The sequence below is a fragment of the Ranitomeya variabilis genome, chromosome 4 (genome assembly GCF_051348905.1).
Source record: "Ranitomeya variabilis isolate aRanVar5 chromosome 4, aRanVar5.hap1, whole genome shotgun sequence".
NCBI lineage: Eukaryota > Metazoa > Chordata > Amphibia > Anura > Dendrobatidae > Ranitomeya > Ranitomeya variabilis.
The window spans coordinates 392,997,483-393,012,118 of record NC_135235.1 but is presented as its reverse complement, the minus strand read 5'-3'; the positions used below and the strand labels follow the sequence as shown (position 1 = coordinate 393,012,118).

Below are 14,636 nucleotides of genomic sequence, written 5' to 3'. Positions count from 1 at the left end.
TTTCCTATAAATGCAGGCTTTACCATGATATTAGCCAGAGGTAAGTGTTCACACTAGGCAGTCAGGTAAGGGACTCATCCAATCCATGAGATTATCTTGACGTTGGTGGATGGGCTCACATTTTTTGGCCAAATTTTGTGCTAAGCATCTCGTGTTTTTTCATAGATTTCACAAGTCATTATGCTATTCACATTTCATGTATCACACATTCCCTTGCTTTAGTACAACTGAGTGCAGCCATTCATCTGTTTGCTATGCAAGTTGTTTTTTGGTTATGCACCAGTTCAGACTAGTTCGTTGTTCAGTCAGTTTACAGTACCATTACTTGCTATAGATGTGATCATGCTACAGCGCTAGAGCCTGTTGAATGTGAATGTTTCTTTTTCAAAACAAATTATATTAAGTATGTAATATAGGGGGAAGGTCACTGAGGGATCAGTGACCTGTCAGAAGCCACACAGATGAATATCTAAGCAGAGCCTCACATGAAGACCCCCCCACAGGCCGCCGCGGAGAACGACAATCTCATTAACTGAAAATACAAATTAAACAACAACCACAAGACGGATTTCATCAACCCAGGTATCATCGTAATCAGTATAACGGCACCAGTCTGACACTGTGTGTAGGTTACTGTGCACAAACCTGCTGACAGGTTCCCCTTAAATAAGAACGGACGCACTGGATCAATTATAAATATATAGAATCCCTCCACCTCTGATTGATATATATGTATACTTTTTAACACTGAAGTAAAAGTTATATTCTAACATCTCACCTTTCAACTGTTTACAAAATATTTGTGAGTTGTATCTATTATACTACAAATATGATATTTGCTGTTGCAGTAGACAATAACTCATCTAAAAATGTCAGGAGGCTACCAGACTGACAGATTTGCAGTGGCATCTAAATGGTTAAACAATGATCAGAGCTATCATCGGTGGCTGCTGTTAGAGGCTAGTGTTGTCTGTCTATGTCCATACATGCATGCGCACGATGCATGACCTATGCGCATGCATGTCTTATGTTGGCAAAGGGTTAAATAATTTTGTAAACCATTTCCCAATAACTCATTTAGATCATGCTTTCATTGGGACAGTAGATTAAGCCAAGAATGAGTTTTATAAAAGGAATAGGCTATATAAAAAAAATGGATAGATTACTTTCACTTTAGTAGGAAAAGCTAGTAAGTAGTGATGGGCGAGCACTGGAATGCTCGGGTGCTCCTTGCTCGGGTCGAGCAAATTGGAATGCTAGGGCAGCAATGAGCCCAATGCAAGTCTATAGGTACCGTCACACTCAGCGACGCTGCAGCGATATAGACAACGAGCCGATCGCTGCAGCGTCGCTGTTTAGGTCGCTGTAGAGACGTCAAACACCGGCAACAGCGGAACGATGCAGGAGCGATCCTGTGACGTAACGGTGACTCACTTATCGTTCTCACAGGTCGTTAGCTCCATGTTTAACATTGCTGACATCGTTGCTTTTGCTGTCAAACACGACGATACACGCCGATCTAGCGACCAAATAAAGTTCTGGACTTCTAGCTCCGACCAACGATATCACAGCGGGATCCAGATGGCTGCTGCGTGTCAAACACAATGAGATCGCTATCCAGGACACAGCAACGTCACGGATCGTTGTCGTTCTCGTTGTAAAGTTGCTGAGTGTGAAGGTACCTTATGGGAAACCCGAGCATTCCCTCCCCCCTGACGGTCTGCAGAGGGACCAGAAATTGCAAAAATCAATGGTAACAGTGCTCCAATGACATGGAAACATCATGGGCAAGACCCCTGGAAGCATTTCTGACTCCCAGGTCACTGCTGTGAACAATGTTGTCTTACGCCACTTTTACATAATCACAATAAAACATACAAAAACAAAACCAAAATGGATTTTCCTGGGAAATATGTTAACGAACATCCTTTCCAGGGTAATGACTTGTATAGAAGGCAAAATAAATAACCAAAAATGCTCCTCCACACCTTGGGCTATGTTCACATGTAGCGTTTTTGAACTTTAGCATTGCTTTCAACCAAGACAAATGTTATCACTGGGAAATGTCATTTTAACATTTTACAACCTTATCTGGCCATGTGGTGTGTGACACATCATCTGACACATCCTGTTTCATTTATGAAAGAGGGACTCAAAGTCACAAAGCCTATTTTTATAGGGCCATCAGGCAGCCTTTACTATTCTTAGAGATCCATCAGCCGGCTAGGATTTGTTGTTTCCATTATTAAACAGTGGGTCTCCTATACTGTTATTGCGTATGCAGTGAATGGCACGGCTGCCGAAAATTTGGATGCACCCTAATACCCCTTTGAAAAGACGTACAGGAGGGCCTCCTGAAAACAATGCTCCCATTATTAGGAAGTGGGTCTTCCATAGCGTTTGCCTATGCAGTGAATGCAAGGGCTGCTAAAAATTTGGAGGCACTGCAATGCCCCTTGGAAGAGACATGGAGGAGGGCCTCATAAAAAAAACATCCCATTATAAAGGAGCGGGTCTCCTATACTTGTAATACCTATGCACTACGTGTATGAGCTGACAAACATTTACCCCTGGGGGTATACATGAACATATTGTATACCAAATTTATTTTATAGGCATCATAAACACACTTTTAAAAAAATGATGTGGGTGTTGCATCACGGACCACGGTCATCCTGGTGATATGGTGGTGGAGCATGAGGAGAAGGAGGACAACAGCAAATAGCCAAAATCAGGAAGCGTATACCCATGTGTGGGTGTGAAGGGATGCATGGGAATAAACCTCACAAAAAAGATACTGTATTGGAGGTTATGTTTCGCTGTCATTTGGTGGTGTAGAGAAGTCTGGCTCAATCCAGCCCTTGTTCATTTTTACAAGAGTCAGCATTTTCAGTTGACAAGCGGATGCGCCTATCAGTTATAATTCCAACAGCGGCACTAAATACCCGTTCTGACAAAAAGCTAGCGGCAGGGCAGGCCAGGACCTCCAAGGCGCAGAGAGCCAGTTCATGCCACGTGTCCATCTTGGATACCCAATAATTATAAGGCACAGAGGAATCTCAGAGGACATTGGTACGGTCAGCAAGGTACAACCCCTGGCAAAAATTATGGAATCACCGGCCTTGGAGGATGTTCATTCACTTGTTTAATTTTGTAGAAAAAAAAGCAGATCACAAACCTGGCACAAAACTAAAGTAATTTCTAATGGCAACTTTTTGGCTTTAAGAAACACTAAAAGAAATCAAGAACAAAAAATGTGGTAGTCAGTAATGGTTACTTTTTTTAACCGAGCATAGGAAAAAAATAATGGAATCATGAAAAACAAACAAAAAAACACTCCAACACCTCACTAGTATTTTGTTGCATCACCTCTGGCTTTTATAACAGCTTGCAGTCTCTGCATACTCTTCATCAATCTGGCTCCAAGTTTCTCTGATTGCTGTTGCCAGATCAGCTTTGCAGGTTGGAGTCTTGTCATGGACCATTTTCTTCAACTTCCACCAAAGACTTTCAATTGGATTGAGCTCCAGACTATTTTCTGGCCATGACATTGACCTTATGTGTCTTTTTACAAGGAATGTTTTCACAGTTTTTGCTCTATGGCAGGATGCATTATCATCTTGAAAAATAAATTCATCATCCCCAAAAATCCTTTAAATTGATGGGAAAAGAAAAGTGTCCAAAATATCAACATAAACTTGTGCATTTATTGAAGATGTAATGACAGCCATCTCCCCAGTGCCTTTACCTGACATGCAGCCCCATATCATCAATGACTGTGGAAATTTGCATGTTCTCTTCAGGCAGTCATCTTTAGAAATCTCATTGGAACGGCACCAAACATAAGTTCTAGCATTATCACCTTGCCCAATGCAGATTCGCGATTCATCACCGAATATGACGTTCATCCAGTCATCCACAATTACTTTTCCTTAACCCATTGTAACCTTGTTTTTTTCTAATTAGGTGTTAATGATGGCTATTGTTTAGCTTTTCTGTATTTAAATCCCATTTCCTTTAGGCGGTTTCCTACAGTTCGGTCACAGATGTTGACTCCAGTTTCCACCCATTCATTCCTCATTTGTTTTGTTGTGCATTTCCGGTTTTGGAGACATATTGCTTTAAGTTTCCGGTCTTGACGCTTTGATGTCTTCCTTGGTCTACCAGTATGTTTGCCTTTACCAACCATCCCATGTTGTTTGTATTTGGTCCAGATTTTAGACACAGCTGACTGAACAACCAACATCTTTTGCAACATTGCGTGATGATTTACCATCTTTTAAGAGTTTGATAATCCTCTCCTTTGTTTCAATTGACATCTCTCATGTTGGAGCCATGATTCATGTCAGTCCTCTTGGTGCAACAGCTCTCCAAGGAGTGATCACTCCTTTTTAGATGCAGACTAACGAGCAGATCTAATTTGATGTAGGTGTCATTTTTTGGTATGAAAATTTACAGGGTGATTCTATACTTTTTTCCCCTATGCTTGGTTAAAAAAAAGCAACCATTACTAACTACCACATTTTTTGTTCTTGATTTCTTTTAGTGTTTCTTAAAGCCTGAAAGTTGCCATTTGAAATGACTTTAGTTTTGTGTCATGTCTGTGATCTGCTTTTTTTTCTACAAAATTAAACAACTCAATGAACATCCTTCAAGGCCGGTGATTCCATAATTTTTGCCAGGGGGTTGTACTCCCTCAGTATCTTCCAAAACGTTGCACTCCTTGTGAGAGTATTCCGTGCCTCAGGGCCTGTGCGATGGGAGGGTCTGAAAAAACTCTCCCAGAACTTTGCCAGTGTTCTCCTGCCTCTGCTGGATTGGAGTTGTGTCTCTCTCGCCTGTACTCCTTGGTTGTTCAATGAACTGTGACCTCTGCCGTCAGAGTTTTCAGATGGGAATTTTTTTAATAATTACGCAACAAGGGCCTTCTGGTACTGCCCCATTTTAGTATACCTGTCTGCATCGAGAATAAGAGATAGAAAGTTCTCTTTGTAGCGTAGGTCTAGAAGTGTCACCAACCAGTAAAGACTGTCACCCAAAATTTTGAGAATGCGAGGGTCACGGGAAAGGCAGTGTAACAAACTCAGCCATGCGTGCCAGACTCCGAACAGGCAAGACTTCCATGTCCTCACCAAGAGGACTAGTATAGTATAAAACTTTTGTCACCCAATCCACATTGGGATGAGATGATGCTGGGCTGTGTGTAATCACCCTGTATGGTTCCTTGCTCCATCTCATCATGCATCCTGTTTGATTGTGAGCAGACAGCATTTCAGAACACAGAAGTGGGATGGTGATGCTAATTATGGCATATTTGCCGCTCACCATCTTGGTGGAGACCTCAAAGTTTTGAAGGATGGTACACATGTCTGACATCCATGTCCACTCCTGAGGTCTTATGTGTGGAGTCTGAACTGAATACCGACGGCCTTGTTGACGCTGGTAGTCAACAACTGCCCTCTTCTGCTCACAAATCCTTCCCAACAACTGCAGTGTAGAGTTCAAAAGCACAGAGACATCACACACCAGTTGGTGAGCAGGAAGCTGCAAATGCTGCTGAAGCACAGCAAGGGCAGCGGAAGCTGTAGCCGACATTCTAAAATGGGCACACAGGCGGCGTACTTTGACAAGCAGATCTGGCAGCTCCGGGTAGGTTTTGAGAAACCGCTGAACCACGAGGTTAAGCACATGGGCCAGGCATGGTACGTGTGTGATCTCGCCTCGTCTTAGAGCCGTCACCAGGTTCAGGTCATTGTCACACAAGACCATGCCTGGCTGTAGGTTCAGCGGTGTCAGCAACAGATCTGCCTGCTCTTTCAGAGTTGCCCACAACTCTTCAGCATTGTGCAGTTTGTCACCTAAGCATACTAGCTTTAGCACAGCCTGTTGCTGCTTGGCTGAGGCAGTGCTTCCAGCTTGTGACTGATGTGGTCATTTTGGAGATGGAGGCTGAAAAGGAGGAGGATGAGATGCAGGAGCTGTAGACTGGGGGCAACCCTGATTCACCTAGGGCCCGCAATCCTCGGCATCAGGAGGACGTGTTCCATCCCAAAGTCCAACTGGGTCCCTGCTTCCACTATGTTAAACCAGTGTGCTGTCAGCAAGATGTACCGTCCCTGCCCACAAGCACTTGTCCACGTGTCTGTGGTTAGGTGGACTCTCCCAGTAACTGCATTGTTGAGGGCGCGGCTAAAGTTCTGGGACACGTTCTTCTGTAATGTGGGGATGGCACTCCGGGAGAAATAGTGGCAGCTGGGGACCGAGTACCAAGGGACGGCAGCTGCCATCAGGTTGCTGAAATCTTCCGTCTCCACGAGCTTAAAAGGTAATATTTCGAGTGCAAGCAGCCACGAAATTTAGGAATTTAGTAGTGTGGCCAGTGGAGCGTTGGCTGCGTGTTTGCTCTTGCGTTCCAAGGACTGGGGTATGGACAACTAAATGGTGCGCAGGGACAAGGACGTGCTTGCTGATGGTGCTAGTTGAGTGTGCACAATGACAGGTGCAGGGCAGGAGGCATTTTCGCATGCACCATGGACAGGGGATTGGCTTGCACGCACAACAGCGGAAGAAGCGGTGGTGTCACCCACAGACACTGTTCCTGGACCTTGAGGTTCGGCCCACAAAGTCGGGTGCTTTGCTGCCATGTGCTTGATCATGCTGGTGGTGGTCAGGCTGGTAATTTTGCTACCCCTGATGATGCTGGCCTGGCAGGTAGTGCAAATCGCCTTTTTGGGGTTATCGGCAGAGTCTTTTAAAAACAACCAGACTCGGGAAGACCTAACAGTTGTACTGGCAACTTCCGTCGTGTTGGAGTTACGGGGAACGGTTGCCCGCCTTCTGTCTGTGGTCACCACACTGCTTCTTCCTGCCTGTTGGGGTGCTATGCCTCCCTCCCCCTGTGTGCTGCTGTCCTCGCTCTGCATGTCCTCCTGCCAGGTTAGGTCAGTTACTGTATTATCCACCACCTCGTCTTCCACTTCCACACCCAGGTCCTCCTCCTGACTTTCTGTCAATTGTGTCTCATCATCGTCCACTTCTTGTGACACTTTCCCACCGTCCCTTCGTGTGACCGTGGCTGCTCAAATATTTGAGCATTGCTACATGCTATCTCCTCTTGCCCTGCTTCAAGCGGACCGGCCGAGAGTCCCGAATCTATAAATGGAAAAGTGAACAGCTTTTCAGTATGTCCAAGTGTGAGATCAGTTGTCTCCGGGCATTTGGCATGGTGGGAGGAAGGAGGATCAGGGTGAGGAATATGCGTTCCAGACTCACGGCTACTGAGACTTGACCATGTGTAAGACAGGGTGGTGGTGGTGGTGGCAAAGTGACTGGAAGCAATATCCGCTATCCAACCAACAACCTTTTGACAGTGCTCTGGGTTCAATAGTGGTGTGCTGAGGTCCCCTAGTAATTGGGACAGGAAGGTTGGGCGAGAAAATGTGGGTGTTTGTTGTGGCACAATTTCAGCCTCGGCATGCTCCATCACGTCCAGTTCCCACTAAGCTAGTGGGTGTCAACTATTAGGATATTATTAAATGCACTCTGTCATCCTCTGGATTTCCAATATTCTACCTATTAATTTATTTTATTCCACAGAGCATGGTGCGGCCGCTACCACTACTCTCATTGGGAGTTTATACACACTCCACAGGCTAGCCTCTAAAACCAACTCCTAGACCTAGTGAGATAGTGCATTTAATAATATCCTAATAATTGACACCCACTAGCTTAGCAAATTTTAGCTTTATTCTTTAATAGTAGAATTAAAAGTTATGTTTCACCTTAACCTTTAGTTAGGGTTTAGTTGCCTCTTTGGCAAATTGTAATTATAATAACTTCGCTAACACACTGCAACAAAATATAAATGGAGGCCAGAAATGGCAGAATTTTGAGCGCAGCAGCAGACAGAACTGAAATGGACCCTCTTGCTATATGCGCTGCAGTCTGCCACATACACTGATATCTATGCAGCTGGATTAGTCCTCAGGACTGTTAGTTGAGATGGATATGTGCATAATATATTGTGGTATATCTACACTAAGAAACAAGCAAATCTCTCTCTAGCTCAGCAGCAGTTCTCCCTACCCTGCCTGAATCCAGAGCAGAATGCGGCGAGCAGGGCGGCGCCAGGACTGATATAGACCTGGTGACGCTGTGCGGCCAGCCAATCACTGTAATGCCACAACCAACATGGCTGCGGCATTACAGCACATGGCAGACAATCCCTGCATGCTCATTGGCTCTCTAAAGAGCGCCAAACATGCAGGGCGGAGACCCGAGCTCCCGCCGAGCAACCCCAGAAATACTCGCTGAGCTCCGAGCATCTTGAGCTGGGAGATGCTAGGGCAAGTACCGAGTAGTGGCGAGCACGCTCGCTCATCACTACTAGGGTTGAGCGACCTTTAGTTTTTTAGGGTCGAGTCGGGTTTTGTGAAACCCGACTGTCTTAAAAGTCGAGTGAAATCGGCCGACCACCGTGAAAAGTCGGGTTTCGGCTGAAACACGAATCCCAATGAAGGATTTTTTTTTTTTTTTCTTCTCTCTCTCCCCCCCCCCCCCTCCGTCCCTCTGCCCACACTCATTCATTGGCTGTAAAAATGGCGCTAAATGCGTCATACGAAACGCGACTTTGGCGCCAAGATCGCGTACCGCATGGCCGACCCTGCACAGGGATCGGGTCGGGTTTCATGAGACGCCGACTTTGCCAAAAGTCGGCGACTTATGAAAATGAACGACCCGTTTCGCTCAACCCTAATCACTACTAGTAAGGCCAATAAATGAGCAAAATTGAATATGTTAGTTTTCTGACAATAAAGAGATCACAGACATCATTTACAAGCAACACCCAAAAAAAAAAAAAATCAGGAGCTAGATCCATATTCCCAAAGCTGGATTCACAGCAACACTGCTCAGTACTTTTGTATCTTGTCCTCTATGTTGCTACTGCTTCTGTACTATAGACACAGGGAAGCCGGAATTTTGCACACCTTTATGTAGTATTAACGGGAGACATCACAGCAGCTAGTCACTTCCGCGCACAGACCGAAAAGGGCCCCTGTGCAAGAACACTATATGGGTCCTTTGCAATCCAATAGCTGATCATAATGCAAGTTACTCCGACTTTGGAGGTGGAAATTGGCCCCCTTAACTATTGGGCCCCATGTGCAGCCGCACAGGTTGCACCTATGATATTGCTGCCCCATTAGCTCAGCAACTAGAAATTAGAGACGCAGCATGCAGATACACTGGTGAGAAATGCAGGATACAAGTCATAAAATGGAGAGAAATAGTGTTATGTACACACACCACGACGAACAATCACCAGAAATGCTAAGAAATTATACAAGAACCATCAAAAAGCCAAAGGATGCCTTCACAAAGGGGCCACAAACCATAATGGTGCGGACAGTGTGACCGTGCGCTCTGATGTGCATCATTTCCAGCGTATACGCCCTCAGGAGGCCAACGACCAGACGTCGTAGACTGTGTATGGGTCGGTCTCCGGTAACCGCATACCGCGACAATGATGCACATCACACGGCACGTAGACCATCAGACCATGGCCCCGTTGGCGCATACGTCCGAATCCCATTATGTGAGGGAACATGGACCCGAGCCCCAACAGGAACAACAAACGTAAGACGAAAAGCTACTGGACCAGCGGGGAGCCCTGTAAGCCGCAGATCCTGGTTCTGTGGGGGAGAACTGCATCTGTTTTCCCATTTACAATGCCCCCTACCTGCATACACTGCATTATACCATACCATATTATACCATAAGAGAAGATGAAGGCAAATGCCAGGGAGCGGGCAGGAAAATGTGTGGAAGCAAATCCCCATCTATAATACTGGGAATCTCCAAACCCAACAGAAAAAAAAAGAGAAATCCTACCTGTCAGGTGACGCAAGGAGGAATATGCACATCTGCTCTGTACCGGGGGAGAAGGGGCAGAGCTGGCACCTGCAACCATGGGTCAGATCCGCAGCCCTCTGATCCAGCAGAGAACCACTTCTCACGGTTCATTTGCTTGACTACAAGAAAATGGCCGCCGCCGGCTCCATTCCTGAGGACACACTCTGCTGTACAACATATCTCTGACCAGTCACCAGTGGATGGACTCGGAGGAGTGACGTAATTCATGAGCACTGAGCTACCGCTCAGTCTACACGGCAACGAGGCGTGAGTTCTGCTGGATATTTACGTGAAACGCAAAGGCAGTAGCTAATTACACACTTGTGGAACGCAAATGCCGGAAGTAGCTAATTACACACTTGTGGAACGCACAAAGCCGGAAGTAGCTAGTTACGGCTTCGGGAGCTGAACAAGGTGAAAACTTGCACTCTTAGGTGGCCAGTAATGTCGCATAGAGCTGGTGCCCTTGGTGACAAATAACAGTTATGAGTTGTCACTTGTGGTTCCTTGGTTATTATCACTCTGTATATTGTATTGCTCTGAGTGACATAGATACCTTGGCCATGTATTATAGCCCTTTGTAATAAATGGTGCTATGTCTTGGATCAGAGTGCCCAGATTAGTCAGCATTCACTTTCCAGTACCATCGTCATGCTGGTGACACCTAATTATACACATTGTCTCCTGACATCACCCACACCTTAAAGGACTTGTCCACTACTAGGACAACCCCTTCTTAAAGTAAATGTTTAGTCCTGATAAAATAAGCCTATACTCACCTCTGTGCCAGCGGTGTCGGCACTTGTTGTCCCAGGGCTGTGACGCGGTGGAATGAGACGTAATGCTGGCGCTCAATCAGCACTGGTGTTACGGTCTCCCTGGTTTCCTATTCATGATTGGGGGCCGGCGTCACAGCCCCAGAAACAACGCCAGCACGGGAGGTGAGTATAGGCTCTATTATTTTATCAGGGCCGAACATTTGGTTTAGGAAGGGGTCGCACTTATTCATTCTTGTCTGGACAACTACAACTCTCCTCTTCCTAAACGCTCTCCTTTCCAATCCATCTTGAAAGCAGCGTTGTATTTCCTTCCTAGCTGCTACACTGATGCCTCCACCCTGTGCCAGTCATTGCACTGGTTACTCATCTGCTACAGAGTACAATATAAACTTTTCTCTCACCCACCAAGGTCTCCACCACCAACCATCTCCTCCCTCAACTCTATCACCCTACCCAGTCCTCTCCATTCTGCAACTGATTTAAGACTTACATCCTTAATCCAAATCGCTTACTTACGCCTTCAAGACTTCTCTCGTGCTGTGCCAGTTTTCTGGAACACACTACCCTAGACAATCTATTTAACACCTAACCCTCACATTTTATTCATGCTGTAAAAACACATCTCTTTAGCCTGGCTTACCACCACCTCATTTCAATATTCCATGTTTCCCCTTTCTAAATTGTCCTCTGAATCTGGTCTCTCCTATTCACATGTCTCCGCTTCCTTCATGCACTCAATAGCACTTGGGTGCTATACTTGGATATTGACTGGTGAATCGCTCATACAGCGTATTTTAAATTAAATACCCTATTTATGATGATGGCTTGCCAATATACAACAAGCATTTTTTACTTATTGACTTATTGTGTTCCCCCTAATTCCTTAGGTTGGGCATGTTTGCTGTGTCCAAAGCTTGCGAGCAGGGCACTCACCGCTCCTGTAACTGTTGTGTTACTCTGTAATGTCATTATTGTCTGTACATATCCATGCTTAATTGTAAAGTGCTGCAGAATATGTTGGAGCTTTATAAATAAAATTATTATTCTTGTATATGTGTGATTTACGTGTTATTTCACTGTTAAAAGTCCAGAAGGCAGATTGTTATGCCTCTAAAATTGTTCTAGTAGGATTTTTGAAGTCGTAAAAGGTTATTCTTAAGTTGTCTTGAGTAGCTCACAACTCTTCAGTCTCCTTACTTCTTTGTGCTGGGGGTGGGCACTTCTCCATAAGTGATAGTTCTGGTTCAGTAAAAAAAAAATTATTATTATATACACATACACTGTAAAAAATATTTTTATTTGGAGAGGTTACTGAGAAAATACCAAGGCTACCAACCATAAATCATGGCAAACAACACGTTTCTTCTAATATAGCCTTCATCAAGTTCTATTAATCATGGAGGGCTACAGACAACTGAGGGCCCATGTAAATGAACAATTTGCCCCGTGTTATCCAATATCTCATCATAGTCTCTAACAATTTGCTAATGATTCTTAGCTGTGAAATTAATCAGCTCAGGCGCTTACCAGCTTTCTAAGGCAGTGCCCACATCCTGTGGTCCTCTATTTTTTTAGCTACATTTTTCAGAGTGCGGCAAAAAAAATAAATGCATTTTTACAATGATCAGGGGAAAAACTTAACACTGCTGCAACTTGTAAATGCAGCCAAATAGGTTGTAGAAAGTTGATTTAGGGGTGAGAGATGTTCTCTTATCTCCTGAGCTCTCCACGCTTTGCATCATTGGCACGTGACAAATAGTCCCATACTTAACCACTTTGCTCATATGGGCATAACTATACGTTCTGCACTGGGATCTGCACCCACACCCCAATCAACCTACAACATGTTAAGATACTTCAACTTATAAAAACAGCTTGAGAATAATTTTATATTTTGAGAGCTGACTTTTACAGACACAGTAATACCAAATATGCATATTTATTTATTTTCTGCTATATGCAGAATAGGATGAGAGTGATTTGAACGCTAATCTTTTGAGCCTATAATAGCTAGTATAATAAACTGCACTACTTTAGTATAGCAGTGTTTTGGAAATTTGACATCACTGGCAGGGCTTCACAGAAGTACCAACATTGCACACACGATGGTATATCTAGGCAGCCATGGCGTGTTGCTTATGTAGCGCTGCGGGTAATGGGATGACAGAGGACCAAGATAAGTTGCAAAATCGTTGCTAAAATGTATTGCGACTTTTGGCTCTTTAAGGCTATGTTTCCACGGTCAGTAAACGCTGTGGGTTTGACGGTAAGTACAGCCGCAGCGTTCAATCCGCAGGGTCCAGATGTTACAGCATAGTGGAGGGGATTTTATGAAATCCCATCTCCACTATGCGTGCACGGACGCCTCCGGCTTCCCTGCGTAACTGGACATGTGGCGCGTCTTTCCAGACCGCAGTATGTCTATTTATCTTGTGGAGACGCTCCGTCTCCGCAAGATAAATAACACAGTCTATGAATATGATGCAGTGAATCCGCATGTGTTCAATGAACACATCCAGAATCACCACGGGTACAACAGGGGGCGGCGCTTTGGGCGGAGCAGGGTATCCTTGTACACCTTGTCCGAGCATGCTCGCTCAATCATTAGTGGCTACGACTGCCCTTCTAATTTATGAAAAAATACACTGCTTCAGAGCCTTAACTTACTCCAGTCACTGACTGGAGTACATTTCTACCAGAAGAGCACTTGTAACATGCACCTAATTCATTAAGTTGCAAGGGCCTTCAAATGAATTAAGTGCATCTTACTCCACGGGCCCCGTTCATTAAGGCTGGCGTACACAATCTCAGTCTTAATAAATCTGGGTCAATATTTTTATTAGACAAAACAATAACTTTCCCTTTCATTTAAAATAATTTCTGGAGACAGAGCATAGCTCATTTACATGTAAGAAAATTGGAGATTTCTCTAGAAAAATACATCAGATCACAGATATAAAGGTATCATTTTATTCAATTTTCTATGACTCACATGCCCGTATAGACGGCTTAGAAGCGAATAGCTTGTCTCTCTCTTCCATTATGTCTTGTTTACGATGGGCTTTCTGTGGCTCAGATATCTTGGGTATTGATGAGTGCAAGTGATCGTTACTCTAATTTGCCTAGGGTGCTCTGGTATGCACCGAGTAGCGCTCCTTGAACGACATGTTCGAGTCCCCGCGGCCACATATTTCGACACTGTTCGCCACAAAACATGCTGGGATTGCCTGACAAACACGGGCAATTCCCGTATGCGGCCGCGGGGACTCGAAGATGTCACTTGAGCATCGGCGATAGTGCATACCCAAGTAATGAGCACTTGCTCTCATCATTAATCTTGGGTAAAGGAAGAAAGTCTAAAAATAAGTGGAATGCTGCATGGGGGAGTTATGTAAAGATTTTAGTAGTAATCCCTGAAGATCTCAGTAATTTTGGATCTGTTCAAGTGCAGGAGCCAGTTGCAGGTTCCTGAATTTGTAGCACAGTACAACAATTTGATAATGGCTAGGTGACCTGTGCTAAGACAGAGCCCACTCTATTAATATATTTGAATGCCTAAATGATGCCCCTTGGGCCAGCTCCTGGACGAAGGAATTTAGAAGTGTTATATTTGGCAGTGTAGTTTAATTTCTGATCATATTCAGCAGGGTAGAAATACTAAAACATAACTTTTAGTAATATAACTAGAGAAAACTAGCCACAGACTAATAGACAAACAACAAATATAGACACAAAAACTTAATATATAAAGATCATCCTAACCAGAATCAATTAAGATAATGAATCCTCACATTTGATGATGTACCTAATCTATACATATATAATTGTCTAAGGGGTACTTCTGTCTTTCTGTCGGCAACTTCCGTCACGGAAATCCCGAGTCGCTGATTGGTCTCGCCAGCTGCCTGTCATGGCTGCCGCGACCAATCAGCGACGGGCACAGTC

General features: G+C 44.5%; 1 protein-coding gene across 2 annotated transcripts in view; it reads right to left on the bottom strand.

Annotated features, from left to right (window-relative positions):
* LOC143767147 (uncharacterized) overlaps positions 1–10,197 on the bottom strand; it is a 43,164-nt gene extending 32,967 nt beyond the window's left edge. For both annotated transcript variants that reach the window (XM_077255185.1, XM_077255186.1), the window contains exon 1: positions 9,892–10,197. The gene's annotated coding sequence lies outside the window, so the exon portion shown is untranslated. The remainder of the gene's footprint in view (positions 1–9,891) is intronic.
* Between the last annotated feature and the right edge of the window lie 4,439 nt (positions 10,198–14,636).